The following is an 18,100-nucleotide window of genomic DNA, read 5'->3' as shown; positions in this document are numbered from 1 at the left end:
GTAAAGTGGATTTATTTGTGGTTTGGACCCCACTGGGAACTGGGTATCTGGGTGCTGGAGACAGAAGCACTTCTTAAGCTGTTTTCAGTTAAGCCTGCAGCTTTTGGGGGATGTGGTTCAGACCTGGGTCTGTGTTTGCAGCAGGCTAGCATGTCTGGCTCAACAAGACAGGGTACTGAAGTCCCAAGCTGCCAGGGAAAACGTGCTCAGAGGTAGCCTCAGCACATCAGGTGGCAGTCCCAAGGGGGTTTCTGTGACCCAACCCATCACAAGCCCTATAAACAAGTAGCTGTGCTTGACCAGTTTGTTCAGAAGACAAAGTTGTTGAGAGAGGAATGTCTCCATGCTGATTCTTTGAGTGAACAGTCTGTGTCTCAGGTTCAGAGGGAAGATTGGGTAGCTGAGTCTGCGGTTTACTCCATCACTGCTACAAGCTTAAATCAAGAACTTTGCCATTACTCTATGTAACTAATTCCATTTAACCTATTTTAGCTTGCATCTATATTTCTTTCTTTTTATGAATAAACCTTTAGATCTTAGATTCTAAAGGATTGGCAACAGTGTGATTTGTGGGTAAGATCTGACTGGTATATTAACCTGGGTCTGGGGCTTGGCCCTTTGGGATCAGAACCTTTTTTATTTTACTGGGGTATTTGTTTTCATGACCATTCGTCCCCATAACAAGTGGCACTGGTGGTGATACTGGGAAACTGGAGTGTCTAAGGGAATTGCTTGTACGACTTTTGGATAGCCAGTGGGGTAAAACAGAAGTCTTCTCTGGTTAGCTGGTTTGGTTTGCCTTGGTCTGCAAAAGAACCCCAGCCTTGGGCTGTGACTGCCCTGCTCTAAGCAATTTGTCCTGAACTGATACTCTCATTTGTGTCCTGCTGAAGGCTGCATCTTTACAGAAAGCTTTTTCCAATTTTTAAAAGTTTTAGCCCTCCCATTGGCTCTTTTGGTCAGGGGCCCACTTTTTTTTGTTTTTGTTTGTTTTGTTTTGTTTGTTTGGTTTGGTTTGTTTTTGGTACCTATGCAGGGAGGCTTTTTAACCCTTTACAGGTAAAGCAAGCAGAGAACAGCTACCAAGAGGGATTTTACAGCTAGCTAGCTGGGTGTCCATAAAAGGGAGCTGCCCCCAAAAGCACAGATGGTGCTGGTCAGCCTGGTTCAGGTCAGTTCCACACTGGCTGGGATTTCTTCTTGGAGGTTTAGGAAACAGCGTTAATAAGATACATGCACCTCTAATTTTACTAATAATTACATGAAGAACTAAACAGTACTTTTTACATTTAAAGGACTACAATGACCTAGAACGCAGATACATTTTTATCCAGCTGACTATGGGAAATCTTCCCGGGAGAGTGCATCAGCCACTTTGTTAGAGGCTCCTGAAATGTGTTGTATTTTAAAATCAAAGTTTTGGAGCACTAAACTCCACCAAAGAAGTCTTTTGTTAGTCTCTTTGACTGTGTGAAGCCACTTCAGTGCAGCATGGTCAGTCTGCAGGTGGAACCCCCGTCCCCAAATGTATGGGCGTAGCTTCTCCAGAGCATACACAATGGTGTAGCATTCTTTTTCTGAGACTGACTAGTTGCTTGCCCTCTCAGAAAGTTTTTTGCTGAAAAACATGACAGGATGGAATTGTTCATCTGGTCCTTCCTGACCAGACAGCAAATGTGAAAAATGGGGACAGGGAGTGGGGGGTAATAGGAGCCTATATAAGAGAAAGACCCCAAAATCAGGTCTGTCCCTATAAAATTGGGACATCTGGTCACCCTATTCCTGAATTAAAACTGCTCCCACACCGCGCTTGGACACATCTGTGGTTACGACAAATGGTTGGTTGAAGTCCAGGGCCCTCAGTACAGGGTCAGATGTAAGGGTTAAGCTGGTTAAAGGTTTTTTGACACTTTTCAGTCCACTGAATTGCATTTGGCTGTTTTTTCCTGGTTAGGTCTGTCAGTGGGGTGGCAATTTGGCTGTAGTGTGTGTGTGACATTGCACTCTACATAATTTTATGAAAGTATGCTGATGAGTATGAATATAATGTAACTGAAATATGCTTTATGCAAAAGGTTTTTTAAGGTATTATTACAAAGCTTATAATTTACTGAGTGTGGTTATTTTATTTGAAACTAGAAATATAAAATATAACTCTGAGGGCCTATTGTAATTATGCAAAGTGTGGGCCATTAATGGTGGTTTGGAATCTTGATAGATCCCATTAACCAGGACAATTGACTGTAAATGTCTCTGTCTTGCTTGTAAGTCTTCATTACCCACTTGCCAGCACACATGTATACAGGAAGTCTTACAGCGACACGTAATCATGTCACCTAAACTAAAATCCATTTTTAACCTGGTGCTTTTCCACTGGGGGGCGGAGAACCCAGAGGGACAAAAGATTCCTGCCTTATGCAAAAAATATATGTGGGTGAAACAAAGAAGGGGGCCATCATAAGAAATCCCCTAGCTACCACCTAAGCTGAAACAAGGGCTGTACCAGGAAAAAGAATTGTGCCTAGCCTAGAAAGTGACCCAACCCCAACCTGCTCTGCTCTCCTGGCTCCCAGGCTTGAGGGGAGGTGGAGACCGCCCCCCAGAACTCTCTGGTGGTGTGGCTGGGAGCCAGGGGAGCAGAGCAGGCTGGGCCAGGTTGTTCAGAAGCGGTCGGGCCTGCACTCACCGGTAAGTAGGAGCCCTCAGGGGAGTGGGTGAGGAAGAGGCGGGGTGGGGGCCCTGGGGAAGAGCCGGAGCAGGGGCTGGAACAGCACGCAGCTGCACAGGGCACCAGGAAATTTGGTCCCCCAAATTTCCTAGTGCCCTACGCAGCTGCGTACTTTGCTTATGGATAAGGACAGCCCTGCTCCTCAGACATGTAGGCAGTGCCATGCCGAGTGTGGCACCAGCTCTGTCCCTTCAAACCTGGGCCTATGTGGTGCTCTGTCCCATTTCCCCGTCAGTACCATGGGGCCGACAGCCCTGCCCTGCCGCACAGGGACCGGTGAAGCTCAGACACAAATGGTATTCGGCTGCAATGGTGACAGGGGCTTTATAGAGACCTTGAGCTCAGTGTGGCCTCAGCAGCTCTGTGTGAATTGTCATCCACTTCTTCCTTGGGGCTGTTTGCTCCATGTCTCCCCCTCCTCTGCACTTGGGCGAGAGGTGCGGTTTGGGGGCCAGGGGAGTGGCTGCCCGTCACTTGGAATGTTCAGTTCCCAGGGATGAAACAGCTGAGTTTCTAATTAGTTCAAGATAGCTCAAGCAATTACCATGAAGTGTATTATCAGGTCCTCTGCTCTTGCCTCCTTTTTGCACTGTAACTTGGCTTGCAGAGATGACAGATTTCATGTTAATACGCATTTATCTTGCCCTAATTACACTGCCAAAGACAGGATGCGAACGCCTTAGATTTAAAGTAACAGGCCAGCTATAACACAGAGTTCAGTGTGGTGGTGATCAGGCCCGTGGCCCTGACTCCCTCTCCCCCCACATTTGCTTTAGCTGGAGTGATTTACCTGCAGTGTTTCTTGGCATTCACCTCCACAAGGATCCCACAACTCTTTACACACAGGGATCAGCCATCACTGAAATGCAGCCACATCTGGGATGGCACACAGTAGCTAGACAGTGACACGATGTAAGCAGAGATGAAGAATGAAGTATCCATTTAATTTGGGGAGGCGCATGGTAACTAACCATTGGTGAACCACTGCTGGAAAGTGGCCAGGAAATTGGGGTTCACATGCCAATTAGGTCTTTAATAACCATGAGTGGTCAGGACTTTAGTCTAAAAAACAACGCTTCTAGCAGCACAGTGCCCTCACCCCAACGCCAGCCAGAGGACACCAGGGAGGGAATAACTGATGGATCACCAACATTATGTCCCTGTGATTTGAAACCTGTCATCTAAGAAGTGACCAAAACCAACCCCACTTAGCCTGTGTGATGTGACAGGGGCTCAGCCCAGTGTGGCTTCATGGCTAGGGGCTGGGAGGGCTTGCAAGAGCTTCTCTGTTCCAGGGGGCAAAGTCCACCATGGCACCGATCATGGAAAGCAAGGCAGCCATAGACCCATTTAAGTTACTGCTGGAGTCCCACTGAGGAAGCATGAGGAGCAGGGGGACCCTGCTGAGCTGAGCAAAGCCCCAGGGCTAATCTGCAGGGAGTGGCCCTGCCCTGCCCAGGGCAGGCTGAGAACACCCCCCGGGCAGTGACACAGCCACCACCTGCTGCTGTCACAGGTGCTAGAAGGGAGCTTGTCTGCATGGCACCCCCACCCTGGTTGACTTGCACCTGCCCTGTGACTGACACAAGGACAGCTACTGACACTAATGCTCTCCGAGCCCATCACCATGGCCTCTGGGCGCAGCAGCCAGTCAGGATGACTAGTAAATGGTTATTTGTGCTACGGCAGCAACTCCAGGCTTCCACTGAGACTAGGGCCCACTGCACCAGGTGCTGTGCACACATATTGTGCACATGTGCACATGGTGCCATTCAGCTATCCCACTGCTGCCCCCATCCCAGCAGGGACCCTAGGTCTCACCTCTCTCTTACCCACATGGTGCATGAGCTGGTGCCACCTGGGATCAAGTTCAAGGGGAAAGCAGCTCCTCTGCTCCCCTTATGTCAGGTCCCAGCACCATTTGGCCCAGCTCAGTCTGGCCCATAATGCAGTGGTGCTATGCTCACGCAGCAGAAGCGATTCTCCGACACTCCAGCACCAGCCATATTGATGTAGTCCTGGGTCAGGCCCCCTCCCCCACCAAGTATCCCTGGCCTATGGGACTTTGAGCAAGTGCAAGAATCGGGGGGAGGGGGAAGGGTTTGCCTGCCCCAATTGGTGCTACCGACAGAGTGAGAGACTGTCCCGGTATCAGCAAGCTCGCAGCCCAAGCAGACTAATGACCAAAGAAAGGATTCTCACCCCCTTGTACCGACGTGGTGCCAAGGCCCACAGACAGTCAGTGACTGGCCCAAGGTCACCCAGGCAGGCTGTGGCAGAGCCTGGGCAAACCCCAGCATTCTGGGCTCTCAGCCTGGCACCAGACCCATGAGGCTAATGGCAGCAGGAACACTGCATCATCTGCAGAGAGGCCAGAGTCCCCTCCAGTCTCTTGGCCTGTAACATACTAGTCGCCGAGGGTTTCTAACGCCATGGTACCCGGGTGCTGCATAACACCCCTGGGCAGCAGCTGAGCAAGGGCCCTGTGTGCAGGGCAGGGTGGCTAGCGCTGCAGTCCCACTAACAACAAGGGCTTTGAAGCGCTCCACAGAGGGGTTGTTCTGCGCCTCTTTGCTCTTGGTTTCTACGATGGGTGGGGCAGGGCTCTCCCATGGGTGGGTCCTGCCCTGGGAGTCGGGAAGCCAGGGCTGTGTTGATTATCATTATTCACTTCTGTTGGGGTTGTACCCATGGGCATCAATCAAGGACCAGTGCCCCCTTGTGTTGGGTGCTGTAAACATTCCCAGCTTAGGCCACCCAGCAGGCCAGTGGCTCTCTCCATGCCTCAGTTTCCCCTCCCATTCTTTGCCTGCCTTGTCTATGTCGGTTGTTAGCTGCTCAGGTCAGGGGCTGTCCCTTACTCTGTCTAGCACAATGGGGCCCTGATCTCAGTTGGGGCCTCTATGAGAATGTACATGCCACAATTCAACACCCGTGGGTGACTCAGGCTTGCAGGACTCAGGCTCCCCCCCCCCACCCCCCGCAATGGGATCTCAGAACCTGGGCTCCAGCCCAAGTCTGGACGTCTGCACTGTAATTTGGCAGACAGAGTCAGCTGACACAGACCAGCCATGGGGGGTTAATTGCAGTGTAGCCATACCCTAGAATACACCACATGTTCACACAGGCCTGGTCTACACTAGGCATTTAAACCGGTTTTAGGAGCGTAAAACCGATTTAACGCCACACCCGTCCACACTAAGAGTCCCTTTATATCGGTATAAAGGGCTCTTTAAACCGGTTTCTGTACTCCTCCCTAACGAGAGGAGTAGCGCTAATATCGGTATTACCATATCGGATTGGGGTTAGTGTGGCCGCAGATCGACGGTATTGGCCTCCGGGCGGTATCCCACAGTGCACCACTGACCGCTCTGGACAGCAATCTGAACTCGGATGCAGTGGCCAGGTAGACAGGAAAAGCCCCGCGAACTTTTGAATATTTCCTGTTTTCCCAGCGTGGAGCTCCGATCAGCACGTGTGGTGATGCAGTTAAAAATCAAAATAAAGAAAGAGCTCCCGCATGGACGATGCGGACGTGATCGCTGTAAGGGCAGGCAAATCTGTTCTATCAGCGCTCCGTTACAGAAGACGAAATTCAAAATCATTTTTAAAAAATCTCCAGACAGATGCCATAGCAGGGACTCAGCGCACTGCTGCGTGACAAGCGTAACGGAAAGCCAAAGAATCAAATGGACGCTCATGGACTGGAGGACTCAAGCTATCCCACAGTTCCTGCAGTCTCTGAAAAGCATTTGCATTCTTGGCTGAGCTCCAAATGCTTCTAGGGTCAAAAACAGTGTCCGCGGTGGGTCAGGGCATAGCTAGGCAATTTACGCACCCCCCCACCCACCCCCAGAAGTGAAAGGGAAAACAATCCTCTCTTGACTCTTTTACATGTCACCCTATCTTTACTGAATGCTGCAGATAGACGCGATGGTGCAGCACTCAACACCAACATCCTTGCTCCCCCCACGCTATGGATGGCTGATGGTACAATATGGCTGGTATCCGTCCTCATCATTGGCACATGGGGCAGTGCAAAAGGACTGGTAACCATGCTGACTAGCATCGGTAAGGTCAATCAAGGGCGCCTGGTCCTAATTTTTCGTGGTAGATGGTACAGTATGGCTGATAACCATCGTCATCATAGCAACAGGGGGCTGAGCTCCATCAGCCCCCACCCTTCATGTGTAAAGAAAAGATTCAATTGCCCCTGGACTAGCAGAGGGATGCTGGGCTCCTCTCCTCCACACTCCTTACTGTCCTGTCTGGACTATCATAGCAGCTGGAGGCTGCCTTCCACTCATTTCTCACTAACAAGTCAGTGTGTCTTAGTCCTGCATTCTTTATTACTTCATCACACAAGTGGGGGGACAATGCTACAGTAGCCCAGGAAGGCTGGGGGAAGAACGGAATCAACAGGTGGGGTTGTTGCAGGAGCACCCCCTGTGAATAGCATACAGCTCATAATTTCTGCAGGATCTGACACAGAGCAGCTGTGCTCTCTGGTTCTATGATACAGTGGTTCTCTAGTACCCTTGCCCATATTCTAGGCAGGACTGATTCTATTTTTAGATACCAAAAAGGAGGGATTGACTCAGGGAGTCATTCCCAATTTTGGCTTTTGCGCCCCTGGCTAAGAGCAGCCAGGGGCACTTATGACAGCAACAGATGGTGCAGTGCAAAAGGACTGGTAGCCACGATCATCTTATTACCAATTTATGGCATGGTAGATGGTACAATATGGCTGGTAACCATCTCTGCTATCATGCAAAAGCAAAAGCATGCTGCTGTGTAGCGCTGCTGAATCGCCTCTGTGAGCGGCATCTAGTACACATACGGTGACAGTCACAAAAGGCTAAACAGGCTCCATGATTGCCATGCTATGGCATCTGCCAGGGCAATCCAGGGAAAAAAGGCACGAAATGCTTGTCTGCCGTTGCTTTCCCAGCGGAAGGAGTGACTGACGACATTTACCCAGAACCACCCGCGACAATGATTTTTGCCACATCAGGCACTGGGATCTCAACCCGGAAATTCCAAGAGGCGGGGGAGGCTGCGGGAACTATGGGATAGCTACGGAATAGCTACCCGCAGTGCAATGCTCCAGAAATCGACGCTAGCCTCGGACCGTGGACGCACACCACCGATTTAATGTGTTTAGTGTGGCCGCGCACACTCGATTTTATACAATCTGTTTTGTTAAACCGGTTTATGTAAATTCGGAATAATCCCGTAGTGTAGACGTACCCTCAGCCTCCGAGGCACAGGGCTACTGGCACAAAAACCATGTCTGGGCTAACAACTTTTTCTGAAGAAGCTTGCCAACCCAGCAGCTGCTTACGGTTCTCGGCCTCTTGTGAGACTCGGGCTTGGTCTATACTTAAAAGTTAGCTCCACAGAAGCCTGGCAGCCAGGGGGTGTGAACCCCCCCCCCAAGCAACACAGCTGTGCTGATCTGACCCCCAGGGGGATGGAGCGATATTGAGGAAGAATACTTCCACTGATGTAGCTCCCATCGCTCAGGGTGTTCCTGCCCTGATGGGAACATCCCTTCTGTCCGCACAGGCTGTATCTACACTACAGGATTAAAGTGGTGTAGCTATGGCACCACAGCTATGGTCGTACAGTCTCTCTAGTGTAGACAAGCCCACCGTGCCTTGTACACTGTGTTGTGCTGAGTTGTGTTTGAGGCTTTTATCAGTGCTAGGCCATGGCAGGACATCAGCAATCACACTGACTATGGACTGTAACTGAGACAACATGGAGCTGTGAAATTTGTAACAAGCTGTGTCGCTCTTGAATTGGGCTTGTTTGTCAACCACTAGTGGATTCATCAGGCACATGATTAGACTTCTTATGCGTACACCATAATCTGGTTTGGATCAACAGTTGCCAATCATATACACCATCCTCCCCTCAGCTCTTGCTACGGTCCATTGCTGGATGGTTTCAGTTGAAACTTTTTTTTGGCAACATGGAAATGTTTCACAAGTTCATGTCGGTTTTGCCAAAAGCGTCATGTTGGGATCAACTCAATACAAATTTTATTATCTCATTTTTTCAAAACAGTCAGTGAACCAAAAACTCTGCTAGTCCTGCCGCTCTCCCCATCTCTTAAAAGCCCTGGTGACTTTCATGGCAGGGAGTTGCCATTTCTCTGCCCTTTGGCACTTCTTGAGCGCATAGCCCAGATCCCAAATGGGATCATATTGAGGGAGCTAGCTCGTGCCACCATGGCTGCACTGCTATTTCTATCCAGCTGGCTTGGTCACTGCTCGCCTAGGTATACTGCACTCAGCCCTCAGTGACTTGCCCAAAGAGCCTGGTGCAAAGCAGAGAACTGATCCCTCAGCCCCGGGTGATGGCCCTAATGACTAGACCATCCTTCCTCTGTAAGGGCAGACCATTCACAGCTAGATCCACCAGGGCTGAGAGATCCAGGCTCTGAGGACTGCACAGCTAGCACTGGGACCACAGCAGTGCCAGCTGCCCCCCTACAGTGGAGAGGAGACATAGCTGCTACCAGCGCATAGCCAGCAGAAAATTGGCATGCTTTGAGTGTGTGTGAAAAGGCAGCCAGTTCTTTGCTGAGCAGTGGGGAGGAGGTGGCCAGCTCCTGCTAGAAGCAGGCTAACATCTCTGCAGCCAGCCTGGAGATTAAAGGCAGTGTGCTGGGGAAGGAGAATAATTTATAACTATCAACAAAAGCCCCCAGAGGCTTGGCCAGCATGGGGCCTGGACTCTGGCTGCTGCCAGATCTGTTCAGTGCTTCTGATCCCACTGGGCAGGGGCTACTGAACAAGGGCGGGAGTGAGTGTCTTTGGGAGCAGCACCTTCAGGCGCAGCTCCTCAGTGCCACTAGAGCGCCTCCATGATGGATCCCTACACTCCTTTTCCCATAACAAAGGGACATCATTTCCTTCCTCCTCTGGCTCCCAGTTCCAGCCCAGGGCTAAGGGGAGGAGTAGGGCCAGGGGCTAGTATGATGATGGTGGTGGTAGTGATGTGGACCTTGGCACAAGCTGGCACGCGGTTTGTGAGCATCACACGAGCCTCTTGGCTCCCAGTTCAAAAACACAAGGCTGGGGAGACACTGCCCCAGAGAGATGTGGAAGGGCACTGACGGGCTGGCATGTAGGGCAGGGGAAGGGAAACATGCCGGCCTGCCAGCCAATGGGATGGGCTGCAGCTGTCTGTGGACTGGGGCTGCATGGGATGTTTGATGCTGGGGAAGTTGTAGAGACCCTGTTTTCCTACCTGGCTGGACAAGACACTTTAGCTCCCCTGACAGACCTCCCCTTCCCCCACCCCAAAGGACGTGGGTCTGAGTGCCATGCTGGCAAAGTGCCCCTCAGAGAGGCGTGGTTTCCCGGGCTCCCACCAAGCACAAATGGCCCATAGTCTGACAGCATGTCCTGGTCTCCATGCTGTGTGCAGGGAGGGAGGCCCTGTCAGCAGGGAAAGGAGACGCCAGGCAGGTGGGGAGGGCACAAGGGGCTCGGGCAGTGGGGGCAGCAGCACAAAGAGCCAGTGGGATTTTAGGCTTCATACACAGCGGGACCAAATAACGCAGGCCCTCTCTCTGGGGCTGTGGTGTGATCATCTGGTGGGGATCACAGGGAGGGAGGGTCAGAACCCAGCTAAGTGGCAGCTAAGATGGGATCACAGAGCCTCGTAGAGGGAATGGGGCTACAGAGTGTGACACTCAGGGTGCGGCTGGGAGAACAGGAGGAGATGTCCTGAGGCTCCAGGAGGCCGAGGAGTCATCTCCAAAGGCAGCACCAGGACATGCCCCAGCCTGGATCACGGGGCTCATCCTGCACCAGCTGCGGGAGTGGTGGTGGAGGGGGAAGGGGTGTCTCCATCTCTCCTGTGCATGGCTCTGGGGCTGGATCAGACTCGGTAGAGCATGGGGCAAGCAGTTGGCTCTGGGCCAGGCTGCGTGGGCCTTGCACCAGTGGGTGTGTTCCCTTGGGCTGGGGGTGACAAGCGAATCCCCACAGCTCTGCACAAAGAAACTCACCCTCCAAAAACAGGAGCGAACCACCAGCCCATCCTGCCAAGCCTGAGAGGCATGGACCAATCAGCAGCTGCCTCTGCCAGCTGAGAACAACCTGGCCAATCAGCATCCACCTACATCAATTTGACAATCCTGCCTCAGTCAGTGCCCATCTTTTCCAGGAGAGGGAGGCCCAGACCAATCAGCATCGACCTTTGCCAAGTGTGAGGCACACATCAATCAGCACCTGCCTCTGCCAGCTGAGGGAGGCCTGGACCTATCAGCATCCATCCCAGTCACACATGGGACACGCAGCCCAATCAGCATGTCTCTTTGCCTTGCCCTGGATATGCTGACCAGTTAATTTCCAGCTGCATTGCATGAGCCATGCTGATCAGTAGGGAAAGCTGCCCCTGCTACCCACTGATGTGAGTGCCACAGCTGGGCTCCTTTTGGAGCCATGGGTCTGTGCTGTGGGGCTGAGAGGCGCTGGGCCCACAGAGCAGTGGGGGCACATGGTGTCATTAACACAGATTAACTTTTAAAACCGGGAATCATCCATAATACATAACTGGCTCTTGGCATGTCTCCGGGCATTCCCAGGGGCATGCAAGCACAGCAGGGCAGACACCTCCTTGGCAGGAACTGCCAGGGCCCAAGCTCCGCAGGCAGGCTCCCAGCCAGGATCCGGCGTGGAGATGGCACTGGGGGTGATCTCCTTACATCCCCAGATTGGGGGGGCAAACGTCTGTAGTGATACCATGATCAGCAGAGCTGACCGTGTGGTGCCCCTATGAGGCCTAACAGGATGAGCATGGAGGTCACATTCCCCAGAGGTTCAGATTGGGCAGAGCTGTCACCCCCAACCATGGGCTCCAGAGCAGTCTCTGGGTTGACACAGTAGCGAGCCTTCTCTCTCTTCTCTCTGCCCTGACCACAGACAGCTAAGCCGCTGGCTGAGTGAGACACGAGTCTGCTGGGATGGGCAGGACAGGGGCAGGAGGCAAAGGCAGGAGCTCTGCTCTCATCCACAGCTGCCATCCTGCTGTTAGACTCCTGCACAGCTCAGGCCCTGCAGGACTGGACCACGTGCTGGAGAGACCAGAATGCCCCTGCCCATCCACTAGCGGGGAAGAGTGCGCCCTCCCCTGCCTGGGCATCCCTAGCAACAGGGATCCCTGCCCTCTGCTCCTCCCTGCAGCTGGCGCTCCCTGCACAGAACACCCCCTGCTGCTCATCGCCCCAGCTCTGGCTCCCCACCAAGTCTGGGCCTTGGCGGTGATCTTCCAAGTCCTCGCAGGGTTGGGGTCTGTCTCTCTCCACACCCACCAAGACTGCTTCAATCTAGGGTGGTGCCATGGCTGAGGGGGTCTGGGGGCATGTGGCTGAGGAGCAGCTAGGGCTCTTCACTGCAGAGGGCAGAACTAGCTGTGGCACTGCCACCATAGCTCACTAGCTAGGAGTGGTGCAGGGGCAGAAGCCAGAGCGACCCACGGAGAGGCTTGTGGCAGTCGGAGCGCTTGTGCTCCTGAACCGCTCCTGGAGCCTGACCCTCCTCCAGCCCCACTCCTCACACTCCCCCAGGGAGGTTCACTGAGGGGCACATGGGGCAGGGCTGGAAATGCTCTGAAGGGGCACCCCCTAGTTGTACAGAGGGCAACAGCCTCCTCCCCACATGGGAACGACCAGTTGCCTGGCTCCCCTTTGGGGCAGCAGTTGCTCTGCCCTGCCTGTGATGTTATTGACATGAATGGTGACCATATAGATCATTGTTGCAACCAAGATCCTATATTGGCATCAAATCTTGTACAAAGGAGGTCAAGTAGGGTGACTATGTGCTGGTTATGATTATGCTATCCATATGCATGTATCATTTTTGTATTTAAAGTTATAAGTATTAGCTCTATACTGTCTGTATTTCAAACTTGTGCTATGCTTCTGGGTGACACTCCAGACAATTTGGCATCAGCACTGCCTAGCCTGCTTGAAGGGCCATTAAAGACCATCAGCTATACAACTGACCCATTGAGAGAAGGCAGATACACCTTATGACTCATAGAATCATAGACTTTAAGGTCAGAAGGGACCATTATGATCATCTAGTCTGACCTCCTGCACAATGCAGGCCACAGAATCTGACCCACCCACTCTGTATCAAACCTGTGTCTGAGCCACTGAAGTCCTCAAATCATGGTTTAAAGACTTCAAGGTGCAGAGAACCTTCCAGCAAGTGACCCGTGCCCCATGCTGCAGAGGAAGGCGAAAAAACCCCAGGGCCTCTGCCAATCTGCCCTGGAGGAAAATTCCTTCCCAGCCCCAAATATGGTGATCAGTTAAACCCTGAGCATGTGGGCAAGACTCAGGAGCCAGACACCCAGGAAAGAATTCTCTGTAGTAACTCACATCCCACCCCATCTATCATACCATCACAAGCCATTGGGCATATTTACTGCTAGTAGTCAAAGACAAATTAATTGCCAAAATTAGGCTATCCCATAATACCATCCCCTCCATAAACTTATCAAGCTTAGTCTTGAAGCCAGATATGTCTTTTGCCCCCCACTACTCCCCTTGGAAGGCAGCAAGGCATGCAGGGGCATGCCTACCGAGAGGACTGTAAGGCTTTCAAGCCACGTGCCGGGCAACTTGTGTTTGGAACAAAGTAAGCAGACACCACATGGCAAAAGGACTATAAAAGGCATCATCATCATCATCTCCATTTTGTCTTCAATCCTGCTTCTGACCTCTGGAGGAACTGTGTTTGAAACTGAAGCTCTGAACAAAGGACTGGATGACCGAGCCCAGCTATGGATATACTCCAGAGACTTTATTTGATCCTGCAGTTTATTCCATCACAGCTACAAGCCTGAACCAAGAACTTTGCCATTATTGTATGTAATGAATTCCATGTAACCAATTTTAACTCATCTATATTTCTTTTTATGAATAAACCTTTAAATTCTAAAGGATTGGCAACAGTGTGATTTGTGGGTAAGATCTGACTTGTATATGGACCGGGGTCTGGGTCTTGGTCCTTTAGGATCAGAAGAACCTTTTTTCTTTTACTGGGATATTGGTTTTCATAACCATTCATCCCCATAAGGAGTGGTGCTGGTGGTGATACTGGGAAACTGGAGTGTTTAAGGGAATTGCTTTTATGCCTTCTGGTTAGCCAGTGGGGTAAAACCAAAGTCTTCTCTGTTTAGCATGCCTCAGTGGTGAAGGAACCCCACCCTTGGGCTGTAACTGCCCTGCTCTAAGCAATTTGTCCTGAATTGATACTCTCAGGGCATGGCTACACTTGCAGATGTAGAGTGCAGTAGGGAAAGTGCTGTAGTCTGTCCACACTGACAGCGCACTAGCATGGCCACATTAGCAGCTCTTGCAATGGCCACAGAGAGCAGTGCACTGTGGTAGCTATCCCAGCATGCAAGTGGCTGCACCATGCTTTTCAAATGGGGGAGGGGAGTGTGACAGGGAGTGTGTTGTGTGTATGGGGGAAGAGAGTGGGTTTTTGGCAGGCTGAGAGCATGTCAACATGTCAAAAAAGGTTCTTCTGATCCTTGTTAGTTCAGAGAGCACCAGACCTCCCCCTCCCCCACCTACAGCATTCCACAGTAATGGTTGCTTTGTCTCAGAGCAGATGAGCAGCCAGCTGCCAAATGGAGCTTTCAAAGGGCATATCCAAAACAATGACAAGAGTGGCCACTTGACTTAAGGGAATTATGGGACATTTCCGGAGGCTGATCAGACCGCAGTAATGCAACACCTCATTCACACTGACACTGGGGCACTCCAGTGCAGACGCATCAAACGTTATTCCACTCGCCGAGGTGGAGTAACAGGAGCGCTCTAGCCACGGAGTTGGAGTGCTATACGTGCCTTGCCAGTGTGGATGGGGAGTGAGCTTGTGTGCCCGGGGCTCCTTTAATGCACTGTAACTCGCAAGTGTAGCCAAGTCCTCAGTAGTATTCTGCCAAAGGCTGCTTAGTTACACTGCCCCACTTTAGCTTCTGCCCCAGGGAGCAAGATGAGCCTGTGTGAGAGTGCCAGGAGTGGGTCCTGTTGGTGACAATGCTCTCCTTCATTGGTCCCATGCAATGTCACCCACCCCAGTGCCAGCTGCTCTGCAGGTGGGTTCATGGTGCAGCTGGGTGGCCTGCAGCTCTTTGGAGCCCAGATTAAGGCACAGGACTGCCTGGCTGATGGAGGGGATTGCATGCCAAGAGCCCAGTGAATTTGGAGCGACTCAGCTATCTTCATGCCTCCTTGTATTCACCCCAGCAGGTTTGCATTTACACGGGTGTGGGGTGAATGGCTGCTTTGCCCACAGGCCCTGTAATGAGGGTACACTCACCCCTCTCAAGCACCGCCTGGCGAGTGCATTTGCCTGCACTCTCTACCTCTTTGTGGTGGCTCTTCAGCGACTCAGCCCTCCAGCCGAGTCACACAAAGTCTGGGTGTAAGTCCAACAGGGGCCTATTTCAGCACTCTCGGTAAGGTCCTTCGATCTGCAGCCCTGTCCTGGGGCTCACTCTTCAATCAGTCCAGCAGGGCCTATCAATACCCTGATCCAAACTGTCTCTCAGCCCCTTCTGGGCTCCTTTGAATTATCCCTGCTCTTTAAGATGTCCCAGCCCTGGTGTGGGGCCTTGTCCCCCAGGGCTTCCTCCCTGGAGACTCTTCACCTCTCTGGCCCCAGCTCTTCAGCTGGGCCACTAAAAGAGTTCAGTACCAGAGGGGTAGCCGTGTTAGTCTGGATCGGTAAAAGCAGCAAAGAGTCCTGTGGCACCTTATAGACTAACAGATGTATTGGAGCATGAACTTTTGTGGGTGAATACCCACTTCGTCGGATGCATCCAACAGGACTCTTTGCTGCTTTTAAAAGAGTTCGGTTCTCCTTCTGGAGTTCATCAAAGTCCAGGCCACTTTCCCAATGGCTGGTGGGGGGGACCCAGGCCCACCCTCTACTCTGGGTCCCAGCCCAGGGACTCTATAGATAACAGCCATCCCCCATGTCCTTTTAAATAAACTGCTACAATTCCCTGGGCCACTTCCTTGTGGCTTCAGCACATTCTTCACCCTTACCTCAGGGCCTTGTCCTGGTGGAGGCCCACCAGCCAGAGCACTATCCACTCTCCTCCAGCTGTAACAGGAAACTGAAATCATGCTGGCCCTGCAGCTCCTCTTATACTAACCTGCTGGGCCCTGATTGGCTGCTTCCCACACAGCTGCTCTAGGTAGCCTGGAGGACCTCTCTACTGCCCTTTTCTGGGGTGGAGTGTGGCAGGGTTACAAGGCCTCCAGCAGAGGGCCTCAGGGCCTAGTCCACCCCATCACAGGCCCAATAAAGAGACTTCAAAAAGATGCTGTCATCCAATTATGGACTTCCAGTCATACCAAGCAACCCTGGCGACCAATCACATGCCACAAATAATGCACAGTACAGAGACAAAGCACTGCTCTCTTGGCTCCTCCAGAACTCCTGGTGCATGGATGACAGCAGTTGAGGGGGGTCTTGTGAGCAGACACTCCAGCTAAGCTGCTGGGTGATTTTGCTTTGGGAGAACACGCTGATTGGCTCTAATGTTTGTTTAATATTTCAAAAGTCCCTTCACCCCTGCCTCAGCTGTTCTCAGTGGATTTGGGCTCCTGTGCTTTATGAGCTCCATGGGAAAGAGATCTATCATCATTTTTTTTTCTTCTTAGAAAAGCAGCCATCTGGGAGTAAATCTAACACATCCACAGAGCAAATCCTTGGGCTGGAGCTGTTAAGCGGCTGGCACATGAAATACAATTGTGACTTGGGTACTTGAACTGCCCCAGTTTTACCTCCAGCAAAATCGCCCCTGAGAGTGAAAGAAAAGCTGAAGTGGATTCTTGTGAAATTGTTCCCATTAAAAGGTGCCAATTCAGCGTGCGAGCTGACAAGCCCTGGTGTCAAGCACTTCCAAAACACAGCATTGGGAAAACATTAAAAGAGGAGCCATTTTTAGACTGCGTTCAGCTGCTTCAGAACAAGCGCTAGCAGGGGCCACCCATCTGGGAGCGGCAGGCAGGCATGATGGAGACGTGACATTTTTAGAAATTCACAAGCACTGCTAATGATTCTGGTGAATCACGTTCAGGAACAGCAGGCCTGTTTGCACATGGTTTCGTTCTGAGCTCGCATCTCCCAGGCTGGAGTGGGTCAAAGCTGAGAATGTGGCACAAGCCACTGGGAAATTCAATATGTTTTGATCTTAGATGCTCACAGGTCCCCCATAACTAGTATCTGGGCACCTCACAATCATTAATGAATTTATCCTCACAGAGCCCTGTGAAGTAGATGTGATGAAGTTGGGGATTTTTGTAGTGTTTTACATGAATAGTGTGTGAGCTCCTCAGTTTCCCTGTGTGCTGCATGTTTAACAAGGTGGTGGGAGAGGGTTTGTTGTTGCAGAGAACCAGGTGTGACCTCGCCTGGCAGCCGAGACCACCGGACAACGGCCTGGAGATGGAGAACCCTAACAACTGGTGACCTGGAGACTAAGAGGCACGCCCCACCTTGGCAGTCAGCCAGCTCTGATCAGTGAGAAGACAAAGAGCTGAGGAGCGAGGACCTCGGTGACCTGACCAACCAGTTCCAGCCAGAGAGGAACAAAGGACGGAAGAGAGAGGGCCCCAGTGACCTGTTTACCTGAGATGAAGGCAAAGTACAGGGGAGGAGCTGTCGGGGCCGGTGATATTGGATGCCCAGCTGGAAAGCGCAGGGTCTCGGGACTGGAGAGAGAGAGCAGCCAGAGCCTACCTGGATACAGGGGAGACAGCCCTGGTCTACAGTATGAGTTTAAGTCGAATTTAGCAGCGTTAGATCGATTTAACCCTGCACCTGTCCACACAACAAAGCCATTTTTGTCGACTTAAAGGGCTCTTAAAATCCATTTCTGTACTCCTCCCCGACGAGGGGATTAGCGCTTAAATCAACATTGCTGGGTTTAATTTGGGGTAGCGTGGACGCAATTAGATGATATTGGCCTCCAGGAGCTATCCCAGAGTGATCCATTGTGACTGCTCTGCACAGCACTTTGAACTCAGATGCACTAGCCAGGTACACAGGAAAAGCCCCGGGAACTTTTGAATTTCATTTCCTGTTTGGCCAGCGTGGTGAACTCAGCAGCATAAGTGACCATGCAGTCCCCCCAGAATGTTTCTATGCTCCCCATATCATCTCCATCCCTGAGGTTATCTCAGATTAGAAGGTGAAAAAAACACACTCGTGATTACATGTTTTCCAAGCTCATGCAGTCCTCCCGCACTGATAGGGCACAGCGTAATCCATGGAGGCATTCAGTGGCAGAGGCTAGGAAAGAATTGCTGTGTTTGCTTAA

This window comes from Mauremys reevesii, linkage group 7 (assembly GCF_016161935.1).
Source record: "Mauremys reevesii isolate NIE-2019 linkage group 7, ASM1616193v1, whole genome shotgun sequence".
Taxonomy (NCBI): domain Eukaryota; kingdom Metazoa; phylum Chordata; order Testudines; family Geoemydidae; genus Mauremys; species Mauremys reevesii.
The sequence above is the reverse complement of the archived record's forward strand: the minus strand, read 5'-3'. Positions refer to the sequence as shown.